Source organism: Cryptomeria japonica, chromosome 5 (genome assembly GCF_030272615.1).
Source record: "Cryptomeria japonica chromosome 5, Sugi_1.0, whole genome shotgun sequence".
Lineage (NCBI taxonomy): Eukaryota > Viridiplantae > Streptophyta > Pinopsida > Cupressales > Cupressaceae > Cryptomeria > Cryptomeria japonica.
Genome location: NC_081409.1, coordinates 460496142 through 460511107, shown reverse-complemented (window position 1 = coordinate 460511107; position 14966 = coordinate 460496142).

The following is a 14966-nucleotide window of genomic DNA, read 5'->3' as shown; positions in this document are numbered from 1 at the left end:
GGGAATCAGATAATAAGACTGGAGGCTGACTATTTGAAGTGAGTACTGTATTATAAAAAGGATAGAGTCAAGAAGAGATACGAGATCTCAGAGGCATGAAGGGGTGGTTGATTCTATTTTTTAGGAACTCCAAGACTCCAACTTCTTAGTATTCTTTACACCTAGAAGAAGAGCAAAGAGTAGACCTCCAACTTCCTCTTATGTATCCCCTATATCTCCTACCTATCAAGCCCTAACATTACATGGTGTTTATTTCCCTAGTGTAATCAACCCTACAACTTTGAATATCATTTTAACTATGGCTGCAAATAATCCATGGGGCCCTGTTGTAGGACCACTTGCACTTGGTGTAAATCTTAATCCTTTTCCCAAAGGAGCAAGATATCTTTTGCCTAAATTCAGTGGTGATGAAAAGGTCTCAATAGGCAAGCATTTGAATGCATTTAATGTTTCTTGTGGGGTTCTAGTTGTTCAACATGAAGATGTAGCTGTAAGATTATTTGTACAAACATTGACTGAGGTGGCAGCAAATTGGTTCTATCATTTACCAAATGGTGCAATTACGAACTGGCAAGATCTTAAGACTAGGTTTGAGGCTAGGTTTAAATTAGCCAAAGATGAACATTCTCTTCTAGCCCAATTAGCTCAGTTAAAGAAAGAAATACCTAAGTCTATGAGAGATTTTGTGGCTAAGTTTGACAAAATTGTTCATAAGATTCCAACAAGGCCTTCTTATGATAATTTGAAATGCTTTTTCATAAACTCTATGCCCTTTGAATTTGGTATCTTGATCCATAGGCAAAGAGTAGAAGCCCTAGCTGATGTGAAAACATTGGTAGTATAATTAGAAGATGATCTGATCACTGTAGGAAAGTGGAAGAGGGAAGTTCAAACTTCCACATCATAGACATCAACTTCATTTGATCCTGTGATTCAATAATTAATGAATGATATGATAACCTTGAAGAGGCAATTACCCAAAACTAATACTTCTTATCTACAACCTTACCATGATATTTCAAGGAAGGTCCCTAATCAGTCCACTAGGGCCGGGAGTAGAGTTTTACAATTCCCTCCTATGCAACAAATATTAGCAATTGAGGCACCCCCATCTAAAGCCAACATGTGTATCTTTCATCTTACTGATGATCATGATGGAAATTGTTGCCAGGAAATGGTACATTATGTTCAACTAGTAGGTTCAAAGGAGACACTATTGGAGTCAAGTGAAGAAGAATCTCCTAGGTAGTCTGGCGACTCTGAAATCCACTTCCTAGAGTATGAGTCATATTTGGAAAGAGGAGGTGATATTTTGGTTACCTTGGAGGATCCTTCTTATGTTGTGCTGACCAAAAATCAACAAAATGTCAAACCTCAAGGTGCTCCTTTATCTTCTGTTGTGAACCCCAAAGGTAAGGAGACCATTTCCTGATTTAATAATAATGATTTCAGACCTCAAGAACCCCAATTATTGAAATCTATAGAGACTAAGGGTTCATTTGATATTGTTGAGTTTTGTAAATCCTCTCAGATTCAAATTACACTAGAAAAATATCTTAAATTAAAGCCTAAAGAACTTGATAGGTTGGTTAAGTTTGTGAAAGGAAATAATGCATATGTACAAGCTTATATGATACAGGAATCGACTAACACTACATTGTCCTCCCAAGGAGATGTGTCAACTCATCTTGCTCCTCATGAAGCTTCCCTTGAAATAGTTTCCCATCAAGCTGATGATATTTTGTCTATCCTTGAATCAAAACCTGAGACTTTTTATATATCCTTGTTCATAAATGGTCATATACTAAATAATTGTATTATAGACTCTAGTGCCTCAGATAACATCATGCCATTTGTTGTAGCCAAGGCCTTGGGATTATCCTTAACAAAAACCTTTGGTAGATGTTACTCCATGGATTCCAAACAAATACCCTTGTTAGGACAGATCAAAGATGCTCAAGTGGCCCTTGCCGCTCATCCAAATAAAAGAGTTAAGTTAATCATTTTGATAGTTGATATTCCTGCAAGTTATGGCATGTTACTAACCCATACATTTTGTAGAGACCTAAGAGGTGAGATTAAGATGGACTGGTCTTAGGCCACCATTCCCATAAGGAAACAACAGGTCATTTTACAACCAAAGCCCAAATATAAGTTCACTATTTTTCCTTTTGATGATCCAAAAGCACAAATATTGTACCATGAATGTGAATTTGGGAATTATATGATATTATCTGATAATGAAGTTGCAGGAAATTTGTCTCAACCTAAGGCATTAGAGGACTTATGGATAATGGAGTTCGATGGAAGTTGTTCAACATCGGGTTCTCGAGATGAAGTAGCTCTTATTCCTCCTTCTGGAAAACATATTTCTTTCTTTCAAGTTGGAATTTAAAAATACAAACAATATCATTGAGTATGAGGCCCAATTGTTGGGAATAGTTGAAGTAAAGAAATTAGGAGTGAAACTGTTGCGGGTAAAAGGAGATGATGAGTTGATTGTAAAGAAAGTAAGAGGGCTATTCACTGTAAATAATGAAAGATTAAAGCACTACTGGAATAGGGTATGGGATGAAATTAAAGGTTTTGATTCTTTTTTCTATTGAAGCCATCCCACATGAATTAAATTTTAAAGATGATTCTCTAGCTATGTCCACTTTCCTCTTGATTCCCCATCCTGAATTCACAGTAGATAGTTACTAGGTGGATTTAGTATATAGACCAAGTGTCCCTAATAACTTAGATTTTTGGCAGGTTTTTGAAAATGATAAGCACATCAAAAACTTTCTACATTGCGCTGAGATGTTCATAACAACATTCTTTGAAGGTTCTAAAATAGAATGTAAGGAATTCTCTCCAGATCTAGGAGAGAAACCACGAGATGAAATTATTTAGCCAAAAGGAAACAAAATTCCTAGAGGGCTAGTGTCTTTAGAGCACCTTTTTGACTGACGGGATGCTTTCATCAAGAGGAAGGATGAATGATTGCCAACAACTCATGATTCTGGTGACTATGAGAGGATAAATATTGGCGATGAAGAAGATCCTAACTTTGTCAATTTGTGAAAGTGTTGTACCCCTAAGGAAAAAACAAGATTAATCAATTTGATAATAGAATACAAGGATTTGTTTTCCTAGTTCTATGATGACCTGGAAAATTTCAGAGATGGGCAGTTTCAATATCATATTCCTATGAAACCAAAAACAAGTCTATTCAGGCAAAAGTTGAGAAACTTTAACTCCAAGGTTGTAGAGGCCATCTTCAAGGAGGTGGATAAAATGTTAAAGGAAAAAATCATATATCCTATTCATCATTCCACTTGGATAACTAATATAGTTCCAGTTCATAAAAAGAATGGAGAAATAAGGATTTGTGTAGATTTTAGAAATTTGAATCAAGCTAGTTTGAAGGATAATTATCTGCTGCCTACTATGGATCATATTTTGCAAACAGTCTTGGGTTTTGAACTGATGTCAATGTTAGATGAGTTTTTCAGATTATAATCAAATTAGTGTCTTTGAAAAGGACCAACATAAAACAGATTTTATTACTCCCTAGGGTACCTTTGCATATAATCGGATGCCATTTGGTCTGATAAATGCTGGAGCAACCTTCCAGAGAGCTATGGACTTGTCTTTTGGTCACTTGAAAGATAAAATAATTGTTGTGTACCTAGATGATTTAACTATTTTATCAAAAATGACAAAGCATCATTTGAGAGATTTAAGGAATTTTTTGCAGAGATGCAGAGAACATGGAGTATCTTTGAATCCAAAGAAGTTTGTTTTCAGTGTTACTGAAGGTAAATTTCTTGGTCACATCGTGTCCAAAGAAGGTGTCAAGGTAGACCTAGAGAGGGTGTGTAATACCCTAAAAATGGTCATCTAAACCATGGGCCCCTAATCTCGACAACATCACCAAGGTCCTAACCAAAGGCAATTAAATCAATCTTGAGCACATTATTAATTCTCTAATCATCAAATATCACATGGCATATCAATTACTCAATATTAATTAAATATTCATTTAATTAATTCAATCATTTTCAAGAATATCATTTTTATCAATTATCCCATTTTAATTTATTAAACATCCTTGCATATTTAATTAATTAATAAAATTTCCATTTAATCATGCAAAAGGAATTAATTTATTACAAAAGAGGAATTAATTACAAAACAAGAGTTGAATTGAAATTAAAATAAACGAATTGAATTGAGAGAGAAATCAAACTTGAGATATTATTTCTTTTTCTAAATTTAGAACTTGAAATCATAAAACCAATTAATTGAATTATTGAATTATTCTCTAAAATTGGAACTCAAAGCTTTTCAGAAAAAGAAGTTCAGTTGCATTGAAAAGACTCTTTTCTTGAATAAATTAAAGAATCTATTTTTATCACAAATGCATGGAATTAATTTATTATTATTTCCAATGCAATTTGGACTTCTAATTTGAATGCATTTCAATTAAATTATAATTGGAATCTATCTCAAGGTTAACTTAACTTGATTTCTCAATTATTTTCAATTAATTCTAAATTGAGCTTTTCTCTTTTGCGATTCTCTATAAATTTAGTCTTCAGCTCTCATTCCAATTTACCCCAGAGATTTTTGAGAACACGCTTGGAGATTATTATCACGCTAATTTCGCTTTGGAGTCATTGAAGATTATTGTGCTTTTTAGATTATTTCCATCATTGCTTACATCCATTATTGCTTGAATTGATTATTTGCTTGAATTATTCATCCATCTTGCATCCATATAGTTAATATCATATAGATTAAATCCTTCATCTTGGTGTAGTCTACTCACTGGTATTGCTTATAAAAACTAAGAGCAATCTTATACTCACATCTTTTAGAAGGCAATTAGTCGCTTTGTTATGGTTTATTACTTATTGATTATTGATTATTAACCATGCATATAACGACTTAATTGAAGTGTTGTGCTTGCAGCTACAAACCACTTTTTCACACACATAGGGTGAAGACAATATAGCAGATAAGTTTAACATCAAATAGAAATGGAGTCAGGTCCTTCTTTGGCCAAGTGAATTTTTTGAGAAGGTTTTTTCCCGATTTTGCAAAACTTACCTGATACAAAGTAAATTTTATGAGTGAAAAACAAGTGTTTAGATGGAATGATGAAGTGAAGAAAACATTTGAGGCAGTAAAAGAAGATATAGCACTGGCTCCTACACTTATCAACCCATATTTTAAAAAAGATTTCATCATCTACTGTTATGCTTCTGAGCATACTATGTCAGGAATTTTGTTGCAAAAGAATGAGGAAAATGAGGAATTTCCAATTGCCTTCATGAGTGTACCGCTCAAGAAGCATGAACTGAAATATTCACTGATGGAGAAGCAAACATTTGCAGTGGTAAAAGTTGTTAAACACTTCAAGTATTATATTCTTTATTCTCATGTGATAGTGTATGTGCCACACTCAGCTGCTAAAAGTATTTTGACATAGCAAGATATTGAAATGAATAGAAGAGCTACATGGGTATCAAAGATATAGGAGTTCAATTTAGACATTAAACCAACCAAATTGGTAAGGGGATAGGGCTTATGTAAATTGATTGCTGAAAGTAAAGATGAAGTGCAAGAAGAGTTACCTTAGGTTTTGTTTGTGGGTCTACAAGATTCTTGGTTTGTAGATGTTGCATTTTACCTAACTTACAAAGAATATCCTGAGCATTTATCACCTAAGAAGAAACATAATTTGAGATTAAAGGCTGCTAAGTATGTTATCTTTGGTGATGTTTTTTACAATAAGGGATTGGGCGAGACTTTCTTATATTGTGTCGATAAAGAACATCAGGAGGCTCTCCTAAAAACATTTCGTAATGAAGCTTGCGGCATAGATTTTTCTTCAACAGTGACTGCATATAAAATTTTGAGAAACTGCTACTATTTGGTAGGAATGTTCAAGGATGCTTACATCTGGGTGGAAAAATGTGAAAAATGCAAGTTTTTCATAAGAAAGCCACAACTTGCGGCATTACCCTTAAGACCTTTTATAATTGATGAATCATTTAAACAATGGGGGTTGGATTTCATAGGTCCATTGCCACCTGTTTCAAGTCCTAGACATACACATATACTTACTGCAACCACTTATCTTACCAAATGGGTGGAAGTTATTCCTATGCAAAAGACTACATCTGAAGTGGTTTGTGATTTCTTGAAAGAAAATATTTTGGTTTGCTTTGGAGTTCCTCAGAAGATAGTGACTGATAACGCTATGAATCTCTCCTCTACAGAAATCTCTATGTTTTATTATGATTATAGGATTTCTCTTGCCCACTCATCAGATTACTATCCACAAGGTAACAATCGGGCAGAATCTAGCAATAAGAATTTGATAAACATTATGAAAAAGTTGGTGTGTGATAACTTGAAGGACTGGCACAAGAAATTATATGAGGCTCTTTGGGCTGATAGGATGTCTCCTAAATGGGCAATAGGGATGTCTCCATTTGAACTAGTGTATGGTATGGGGGTACAACTATCTTTGACTCTAGAATTGGTAGCTGCAAAATTACAAACAGTGGTTGAGGATGCATATTTTCAAGATTCCTTAAAAAAAAGAGTCATGCATTTGATGAAAATAGAGGAGGAAAGGGATAAACTTGTTGACCGAATCATCGAGCATTAGCTACATGTCAAGAAATTTTTTGACAAGAGAGCCAGACCCAGGAGTTTTATGTAGGGAGATCAGGTCTTACTCTAAGATAGAAGAAGAGAACCTAAAGGGGCACATGGTAAACTTGAATCACTGTGGAAAGGTCCATTCTTGATTCATGAGGTAAAAGGACCTAATTATTTCAAACTTGCTTACATTGATGGTATTGTTCTTCCCCTATCTTATAATGGACATGATATTAAGATTTATAAGTTGTAAGCAGGTGTCCCCTGATTGTTTGAAGGTTAGTTTTGTTTTCTTTTTGGTTGTGTCAATTTTTGTGTGTTCATTTTTGTTGGTCTCGGTCTTATTTTCTATCTTTTGTGGTAAACCAAAGATTTAGAATTCCTCCCTAGTCCTTTACTGTCCCGATCCCCAGTCAGAGCCGATGTTGCCCTCTTTATTTTTCTTATGCATTTTGTGTTCTGATTAATTAAAAAAGTAGGTTTTCATGACCCGAAACCTTTAACAAGATATATTAAGATAAGTTACCCACAGTGCTTAAGAACCGCATACAAAAAGACTGGCAAAAAGCCAGTAAACCGAAAGGATAGAAAAACAAACAACAGCAAAGAAACTGAGAGGGCACTACATAGTAATTTTCTTCAACAAATCCTCTACCTTCAGCACTAGCTCGTCGTAAGTATCCCCAACAACTTTAAGGTCTTCCACATCCTTGTTTGGTTTTTTATCCTTCTTTTTGCCTCTGGTACAGGTTTTGGGACCTTGAACTTCCCCTATTCCTTCCATTTCCGGGTCAATGTCTAGAATTTCCTTATCATCATCCAGCTTGCTAATGAGAGTGTTGGTGTTGTTGGCTGAAATCTTCAAGATGCTAAGGCTCTATTCGGATATGCTCTTCAGACACTCCTCTATTTTACCAATTTTGCTAACAGTATCCGTGAGAATGTTGTCGTTGGTGTTAGCAAGATTCTTTCTTTCCAGAAAATCCTTCTCAATTTTTTCAAACCTGGGATTGAAAGAATCTCTTATGTCTTCAACTTTGGCGATGGTACTTTTTAGGTCCTCAATGAAGTTCACCATGGTTTTCCCTTCCCCTATATTGATGGTTTCCAGGATCAAGATTCTGTTACAGAGTTTTTTATTTTCATCCACAGCTTTCTTGTAGCCATTGATGAGCCACTCGATTGTTTCCATAAAAACATGCAAACCCTCGGGGGGAGGATTGGATGGGTGGTCAACTTTTTTAGGGGTAACCATTTCCACTTTAGGGGTGTGCAGGGTGGTGGTGTCAACAGCCCTAAGAGCCTCTTCCAATGTCTCCTTTTCTGGATTCTGGTCGTTATCTGGGTCCCTAACCTGCTTTTGAACTTTCGATTCCTTAACAATCTCCTCTTTCTTCTTGTGCATTTTTCTGGCCTGGGTGTGAACTTTAGTCCTCTTCCAAAGAAATGCTAATCAGGGGTTTACCTTTGGGCTTTTTGCCCTTGGAGGATGAGGGTATGGTTTTTCTATAATTCCTCTTCTTTCCACTATCATAATCCGAGAAATCCATGTTGTCCTTAGTGTCAGTCGTGGGGTCGCTTTCAGATTCCTCATCCTCTGAGAAGGCAGGGTCAGACCCCTCATCCTCAGTATCCTCAAAGGGTTGCATGCAATTAATTTGGTTGGCCTTAAGATGATCATAGATAAGGACAATCAAGCCTTGGTGCATGGTTGTATCACCCCGTGGGTTCTCTTTGTGGGCCTTGAGGGATGCATTCATCGAACAGAGAAAAAAATAAGGAAAATTTACCTTATCATTGTGCCTAAAGTGGTTCAGTAGGACAAAGTGATAACCATAGACTTTGGTGAACCCACCATCTAGTGTGATATATCGCATTAAAACAAAGAGAACTTCCTACCAGGGTTTGGCAAAAGCCCTAGGCGGGTAGTAGGTTTTGCTCAACTTTACCAATCATTTCTTCTCTTTCTCTGTGTCTGGGTATCTTTCTATAGATTCCTTGCTAGCTTTCCTATCTCTGTAGAAGTTGCACCCATCTCTTGTGAGGCTCGTAGCTTGAGCAATTACATCCTCGTCGATTTCCACAGTCTAATCTCCCATTCTTAGCATTCCCTTCTTCTAGTTTTTATAGAAAATGCTGGTGACCGTGCCGTCATGACCATGGAGTCTCTCCATGAATTTTGAGAGGCCACCCTTCTATAGAATACCCAAAACCTCATCGTTTTGTTTCCATTCTTTACAGCTACTTGGTTCATATCGCCTCCTGTTGCCACCCATTTTGTTGCTGTTCAACACCAGATTTTGAAACTTGCAGAGCAAATTAGCCGGAAAGATTTTCAAAACAATAAGAGTCACTGAGAAATCATGGGAACTTATTGCGATGAAAATATAATTAATGAAAATCTCATTATTACAGTGACTCAAAGTACTCAAATCAATTCTTTTCATAATTTTCCTGTCCATCGAGAATCTTAGGAGTACTTCTATAATGATCATGACAAATGATTTGCCTGACATCTTCGGGGAGTACATGTTCTCCTGCCCACGTGGTCATTACTTCCTTATTAACTATCATGGTGGCGGTCCAGTCAGCAGAACCATTGGCCTCCCGGTAAATATGGGAAATGTAGCTTTTTTTGAAGGTGAAAATGAGGTCTCTAGCAGTGGTAATAATGTTGTTGATCGACCAAGAAGGTTTTGAGACCCCCTTAAGAGAATTTATGATATTATTTGAATCCCCTTCGATCCAAAGGTAGGGACAATTCCATTTTTTGGCTAGGAGGATACCTTGGAGAGCAGCCATTGCTTCATCTTTATGGTTAGTTTGAACCCCAATAGGGACAATAACCATTTCCTTGCACATTCCTTTGACATCTCTTAGAACAGCTCCACAACCTAAAGGACTCAGGTTACCTTTGGCAGCACTGTCAAAATTAAATTTGAACCAACCTTGGGGAGGATTTTGCCAAATAGCATCAAGCCTTTTATTGTGAAAGAGGTTATAGCTATCAGAACACTTCATGTTTCAAGCCCTAAGAATGATAGCTTCCTGAAGGTTGTTCACAACACAAGGACCCTCATTGATCTCTATATTCTCCTGAATAGCCCATTGGATTTTCTAGAACACAATATCCTGGTTGAGTGAGACATTCCTCAAGATTTCGTTATTTCTTTCTTTCCAAAGACCCCACAGGATGTGAGGAAGTGAGAGCTACCACAAATAACTCAAAAAAGAGTTAGACCATTTTATGTTCTAGGAGGAGAAAAAATCAGAGATGGTTTTGGGGAACACCCAGCTAATACTAAAACTAATGAGGAGCCTTTCCCAAATGGAGGTTGAGAAGGGGCAGTGGATGGCCAGGTGATCCATAGACTCTTCTTCCTGAAGGCAAAGAGCATATCTGTTGGGGAAAGCAAAGCTTCTACATTTCAGGTTGTCAAGGGTTAAGATTTTGTTGTGAAGGATGGTCCAGAAGAAGAAGTTGATCTTAGGGGTAAGGCCTCTAATCTAGACTTTAGACCAGATGGGATTCACTAAAGGATCTAGGGTCAGGATACCATACATGGAAGAGATAGTGAGGGTACCTTTAGGATTATGTTTCCATATCAGGGAGTCAGCTTCATTGTTCAACCAGACCACAGACAGATGAGTCTTAAGCTTAGAGAGGCTTGGGTGAATGCTTTCAATATTCTACCATTCATTGCCAGTCCAATACTCAGCTACTAAGGAGCCATAAGATCTAATACAAGAGGGAGCAAAGGGGGGCCATTCATTGATTTCTATTAGAGGTTTTTCAAAAAGCCAGGGATCCTCCCAGAATTGAACTTTCCTACCATTTCCAACTTTCCAGATCACTCCTTTAGCTATACTTTCTTTACATTTTGAAGCATAATTCCATATGTGGGAACCATTAATACTAATCTCAAAGTTGATAAAAGAAGACAGGGAAGAGGAAATAAGAGATTACTTACTTCGCCAAATTTTACACCATCCAGTATCAAGATGGAACATTCTCTAGACTTGTTTGGACAGAAGAGCTTCATTCAGAGTACGGATCCTTCTCACCCCTAGCCCACCATGTTTCTTCAGTTTACAAACTTGATCCCAAGCCACTAGGGACATTCTTTTCTTGTCCTCAACCCTAGACCAAAGGAATCTTCTTTGGATTTTCTCAATAGCATCAACATACTTCACAGGAATTCTGAAAAGGCTAAGCGCATATATCAAAATACTTTGAAGAGAAGCTTTAAGAAGTTGGAGCTTGCCTGCCTGACTAAGGAGGGCTCCTTTCCATCTAGCTTACTTTTTCTGGAATTTGTCCACTAGAGAGCTCCAGAAGGAGTCATGAGGATCAGTGCCAATAGGGAGACCAAGGTAATTTGCAAGAAGATCAACAATCCTACACTCCAAGATTATATTGACTCTTTGTTGTCTTCTCTTCGAGGTGTTGATGAAAAAGACTTTGCTTTTGGTCCAATTGATAAGTTGGCCAGACATAGAGGCAAACTTGGAAAGATTACTCTTCAAAATTTTAGCTTCAAAGATACTAGAGTCCCCCATGATAATAGTGTCATCGACAAATTGTTGATGAGAACAAATCAAATCAGTAGAGGATGAGTGGAGGCCCTTAAAGGAGCCTTGCAACACCAAACTATCCATACTCCTTCCAAAGCATTCTGCCATAATAATAAAAAGGATAGGGGAAATATGATCCCCTTGCCTCAGACCTCTGGAAGCTTGGAAAAAAGGGGAAGGTGAACCATTGATAAGGACAACAAAAGAAGTAGAAGAGATAAGATGGGTGATGAGATCCACAACTCTGGAGGAGAAACCAAAAGACCTGAGGACCTTCAAGAGAAAATCCCAGTCAACCCTATCATAGGCTTTGGAGAGGCCAAGCTTAAGAATAAGACCCTGCTTCTTAGCTTTAACTAGAGAATTGATGTTCTAATGGACAATGATAATAGAATCTAGAATTTGATGACCAGGGACAAAACCAGTTTGCTAGTGGCTGATAATAGCTGGAAGGACAGAAAGCAATCTGGTCGTAAGGACCTTAGATATTATCTTATAAAAGGAATTGCAGAGACTGATAGGTCTGAATTTGTCCATGGAGTCGACCCCTTGAGATTAGGAATGAGAGCTAGAAAAGTGTCGTTGATTTCTTTCAAAAGTTTCCTTGCCCCAAAAAATTCCTTGACTCCATCGGTAACATCTTTCCCAACAATGTCCTAGAAATCTTGGAAGAAGAACATTGGAAAACCATCCGGGCCTGACACTTTGTTACCATCAAAGGAGAAGAAAACATTTTTTATTTCTTGATTAGAAGGAATGGAGGAAAGGGAAGCATTCTTATAATCATCTATGAGACAAGGGATATTAAGGAGAAAAGAAGATCGGTCTTCAGCATCCAATCTGTTATCCCTCTTTGGCAAATCCGAAAAAAAACTTTTGGCTTCCTTTCTAATTTCCTCCTCCTTAGTAATCTCCCCTTTATCCACCACGAGTTTGGAGATCCTATTAACTACTTTATGCTTGATAGTCGACATATGGAAGAATCTTGTGTTCGTATTGCCTTCCTTAAGCCAGATGCTTCTTGATCTCTACTTCTAAAAGTATTCCTCTTTGGCAATGATGTCATGATATTTTTTGAGAACCTCATTTTCTTCAGCAATGGACACAGTTCTGAAACCATCTTTCTAGATTTGAGTTTGAATTTCTTTGAGCTCCTCCTGGACTTTACTTTTGGCCTCAAAAATGTTCCCAAAGCTAGATTTATTCCAAATTCTTATGTTATCCTTAATACTCTTAAGCTTCTTAACAACTCTATACATTGCAGTTCCTTCCACTTGGATGCTCCACCATTTCTGGATATTACTTTTGATGTCTGGGTGGAGGGTCCACATTTTTTCAAATCTGAAGGGGAAGTTTCTCCTTCTATTGATGATTCAGTATTAAAGGTAATGGGAATATGATCCGAGCCAACCCAAATGTGAGCCGACAGAGAATAGAAATAATGACTAAACCAGTCATTAGAAATGAGAGTCCTATCTAGGCGGACTTGGATGAGGTTAGTACTAGTTCTCCTATTAGTCCAAGTATAATTACATCCCTGAATTTCCAAATCATTGAGGGCCTAAGAATTTATGAAGTCCATAAGGGCCAATCTGCTTTCCAACTAGGGGGGGCTTCGTCCATAATTTTCCTCTTCTCTCAAAGGAGTGTTAAAATCCCTCATAACCAACCAGCTAAGATTCCTAAAGTTGTCCCTATCTTGAATAAGATTTTTCTAGAAGGAATTTCTAGCCTTTAAGGTGTTGGGAGCATAGATGTTAGTAAGGACCCAAGTAGTACCATCTTTCAGATGCTCAAATTTGATACAAGAGAAATTATTGTCTTGGATGATAATTTGCCCTTTGACAGAATTGAGATTCCAGATGGTAGCAATGCCTCCTAAAGCACCTTCAAAACTTCCACCACTGACTTTTCCTTTTTTGAAAAACTTCAAAGATTCAACTTTCTCTTTACTCATTTTGGTTTCTTGAATTAGAAAGATATCAGGTTTACTATCCCTTATTATATTCCTGATAATATCTTGCTTATGGGGGTTATTAAGTCCCCTAATATTCCAAGAAATAATCTTCATAGGTACTTACCAATTCCTAACTCCTTAAGAGTCTTCTAGGTTCCCTCTGCAATGTTCTTGCTGGCCTCCTTAATTCTGACTATGTGGTTAGAGGGACGGCCTGGGGAGGAGGTATACCCGACATCCACTTGAGCAATTCTGCTGGATTTTCTTATGAGAAAAGTCGATGGAGTTGATCCTTTCTTATTCCTTTGCTTTGGTATTTTCCATTCGGCATCTATCTCAGGATCCGCTACCAGGTTGGTTAATATTTTAGAGATTTCTTCTTCATTTCCTCATTTAGGAGATCTAGAAGCATTTGAGTCATTAAGATCATTGTTGGCTGATTTTGAGCTCTAGACTAAATCCGAGAGGTTCGGGCCCAAAATTACACATTTTTGAGCTTCTTGGATTTCGAAGCTAGGCATGAGAAAAGAGGAATCAGTGTTCTCTTTTTGGGAAACAATGATTTCCCCTTCCTCTAGTTGATAATTTTCCTCTTGCAGCTCATTTCCTTCACAGGTGTCAGCCACCACTTCTAAAATGTTGTTAGGGTGGTTAGTCTGGTCTTTCTGCTCCCCCACTTGAGAAGTGATTGAGAGGTTGACTTTGTTTGGATCATTTCTCTGAGCTTCCTGCATAAAAGGCCTAGAGATAGAGGCTGCTTATGTCTTCTCCCCCAAGGGGTGATTGGGGATTTCATCTTTTTCGTCTAAGCTTTTCACTTGCCAAACCTTTTTATCTAGGGCCCTTTGGTTCTCAAAGGGGGGCTTGGGTTGCCTAGATTCTGCCTTGGGTTTGGTGGGACATGACTTCACCCAGTGCCCCACTTTTTTACAATGGAAGCAGGCAAAGGGAATAGATTCATATTCAATATGTTGCTTCCATGTTCCCAGCTTTGAAACTAGATCTATCTGATCCGGCATATCTGCATTGTGGGCTACCCCTACACAAAACCTAGCATGAGTGAGTCTCCTTTTAGAGGCTATAAATGGGTCTGTAGAAAGAAGTTCACCAAAAGAGTTTGCAATTCTAGAGAAGATGCTTTCAGCCCAATATTCCAGAGGCAGGTCTGGCAACTTGACCTAGATAGGAACTTGTAATAGGAGAGTCTTTCATATTTAGATTCAGTTGCCGTTTATGGAGGACCAAGGCTATCTTTCCAACCATCCAGGGACTTCCACAAAGAATCAAGAGTTTATCTTCTTCGCACGAAAAAGAAAAGGACAAAAGGCCTTTGGGAAGGGCCAAAATTTCAATATTACCCTTAAGGGCCCATTTTTGTTTGACATAGGTCCTAACAATTTCAATATTAGAACGCAACCCCATGAATTTGCCTACCAAAGAGTTTGACATAATATTAATGTTGTGATCCAAAACCAGATTGGGAATAGAGATAGAAAACTTACCTTCAAAAGGATTAGATAAATTCTTGACAGGAGGGAGTGAGGATTTTCCAGTTGGTCTAGTTCCAAATAGAGAAGACCATTTTTTAGATTCTATTCCTCTCACCCCAGAGCCATCACATGGAATGGGCCCCCCACAAGTTCCCTTCCCCCAAGGGCCCAGAGGGACCCTCAGTCTTTTTTGGCAAGGTATCACCAGTCTGTTGAATAGCAGCAACTTCCAGAGAGTCCAGAGGCTTATCCTTCTCCCCTATGGGACTTGATACGATTTGGCC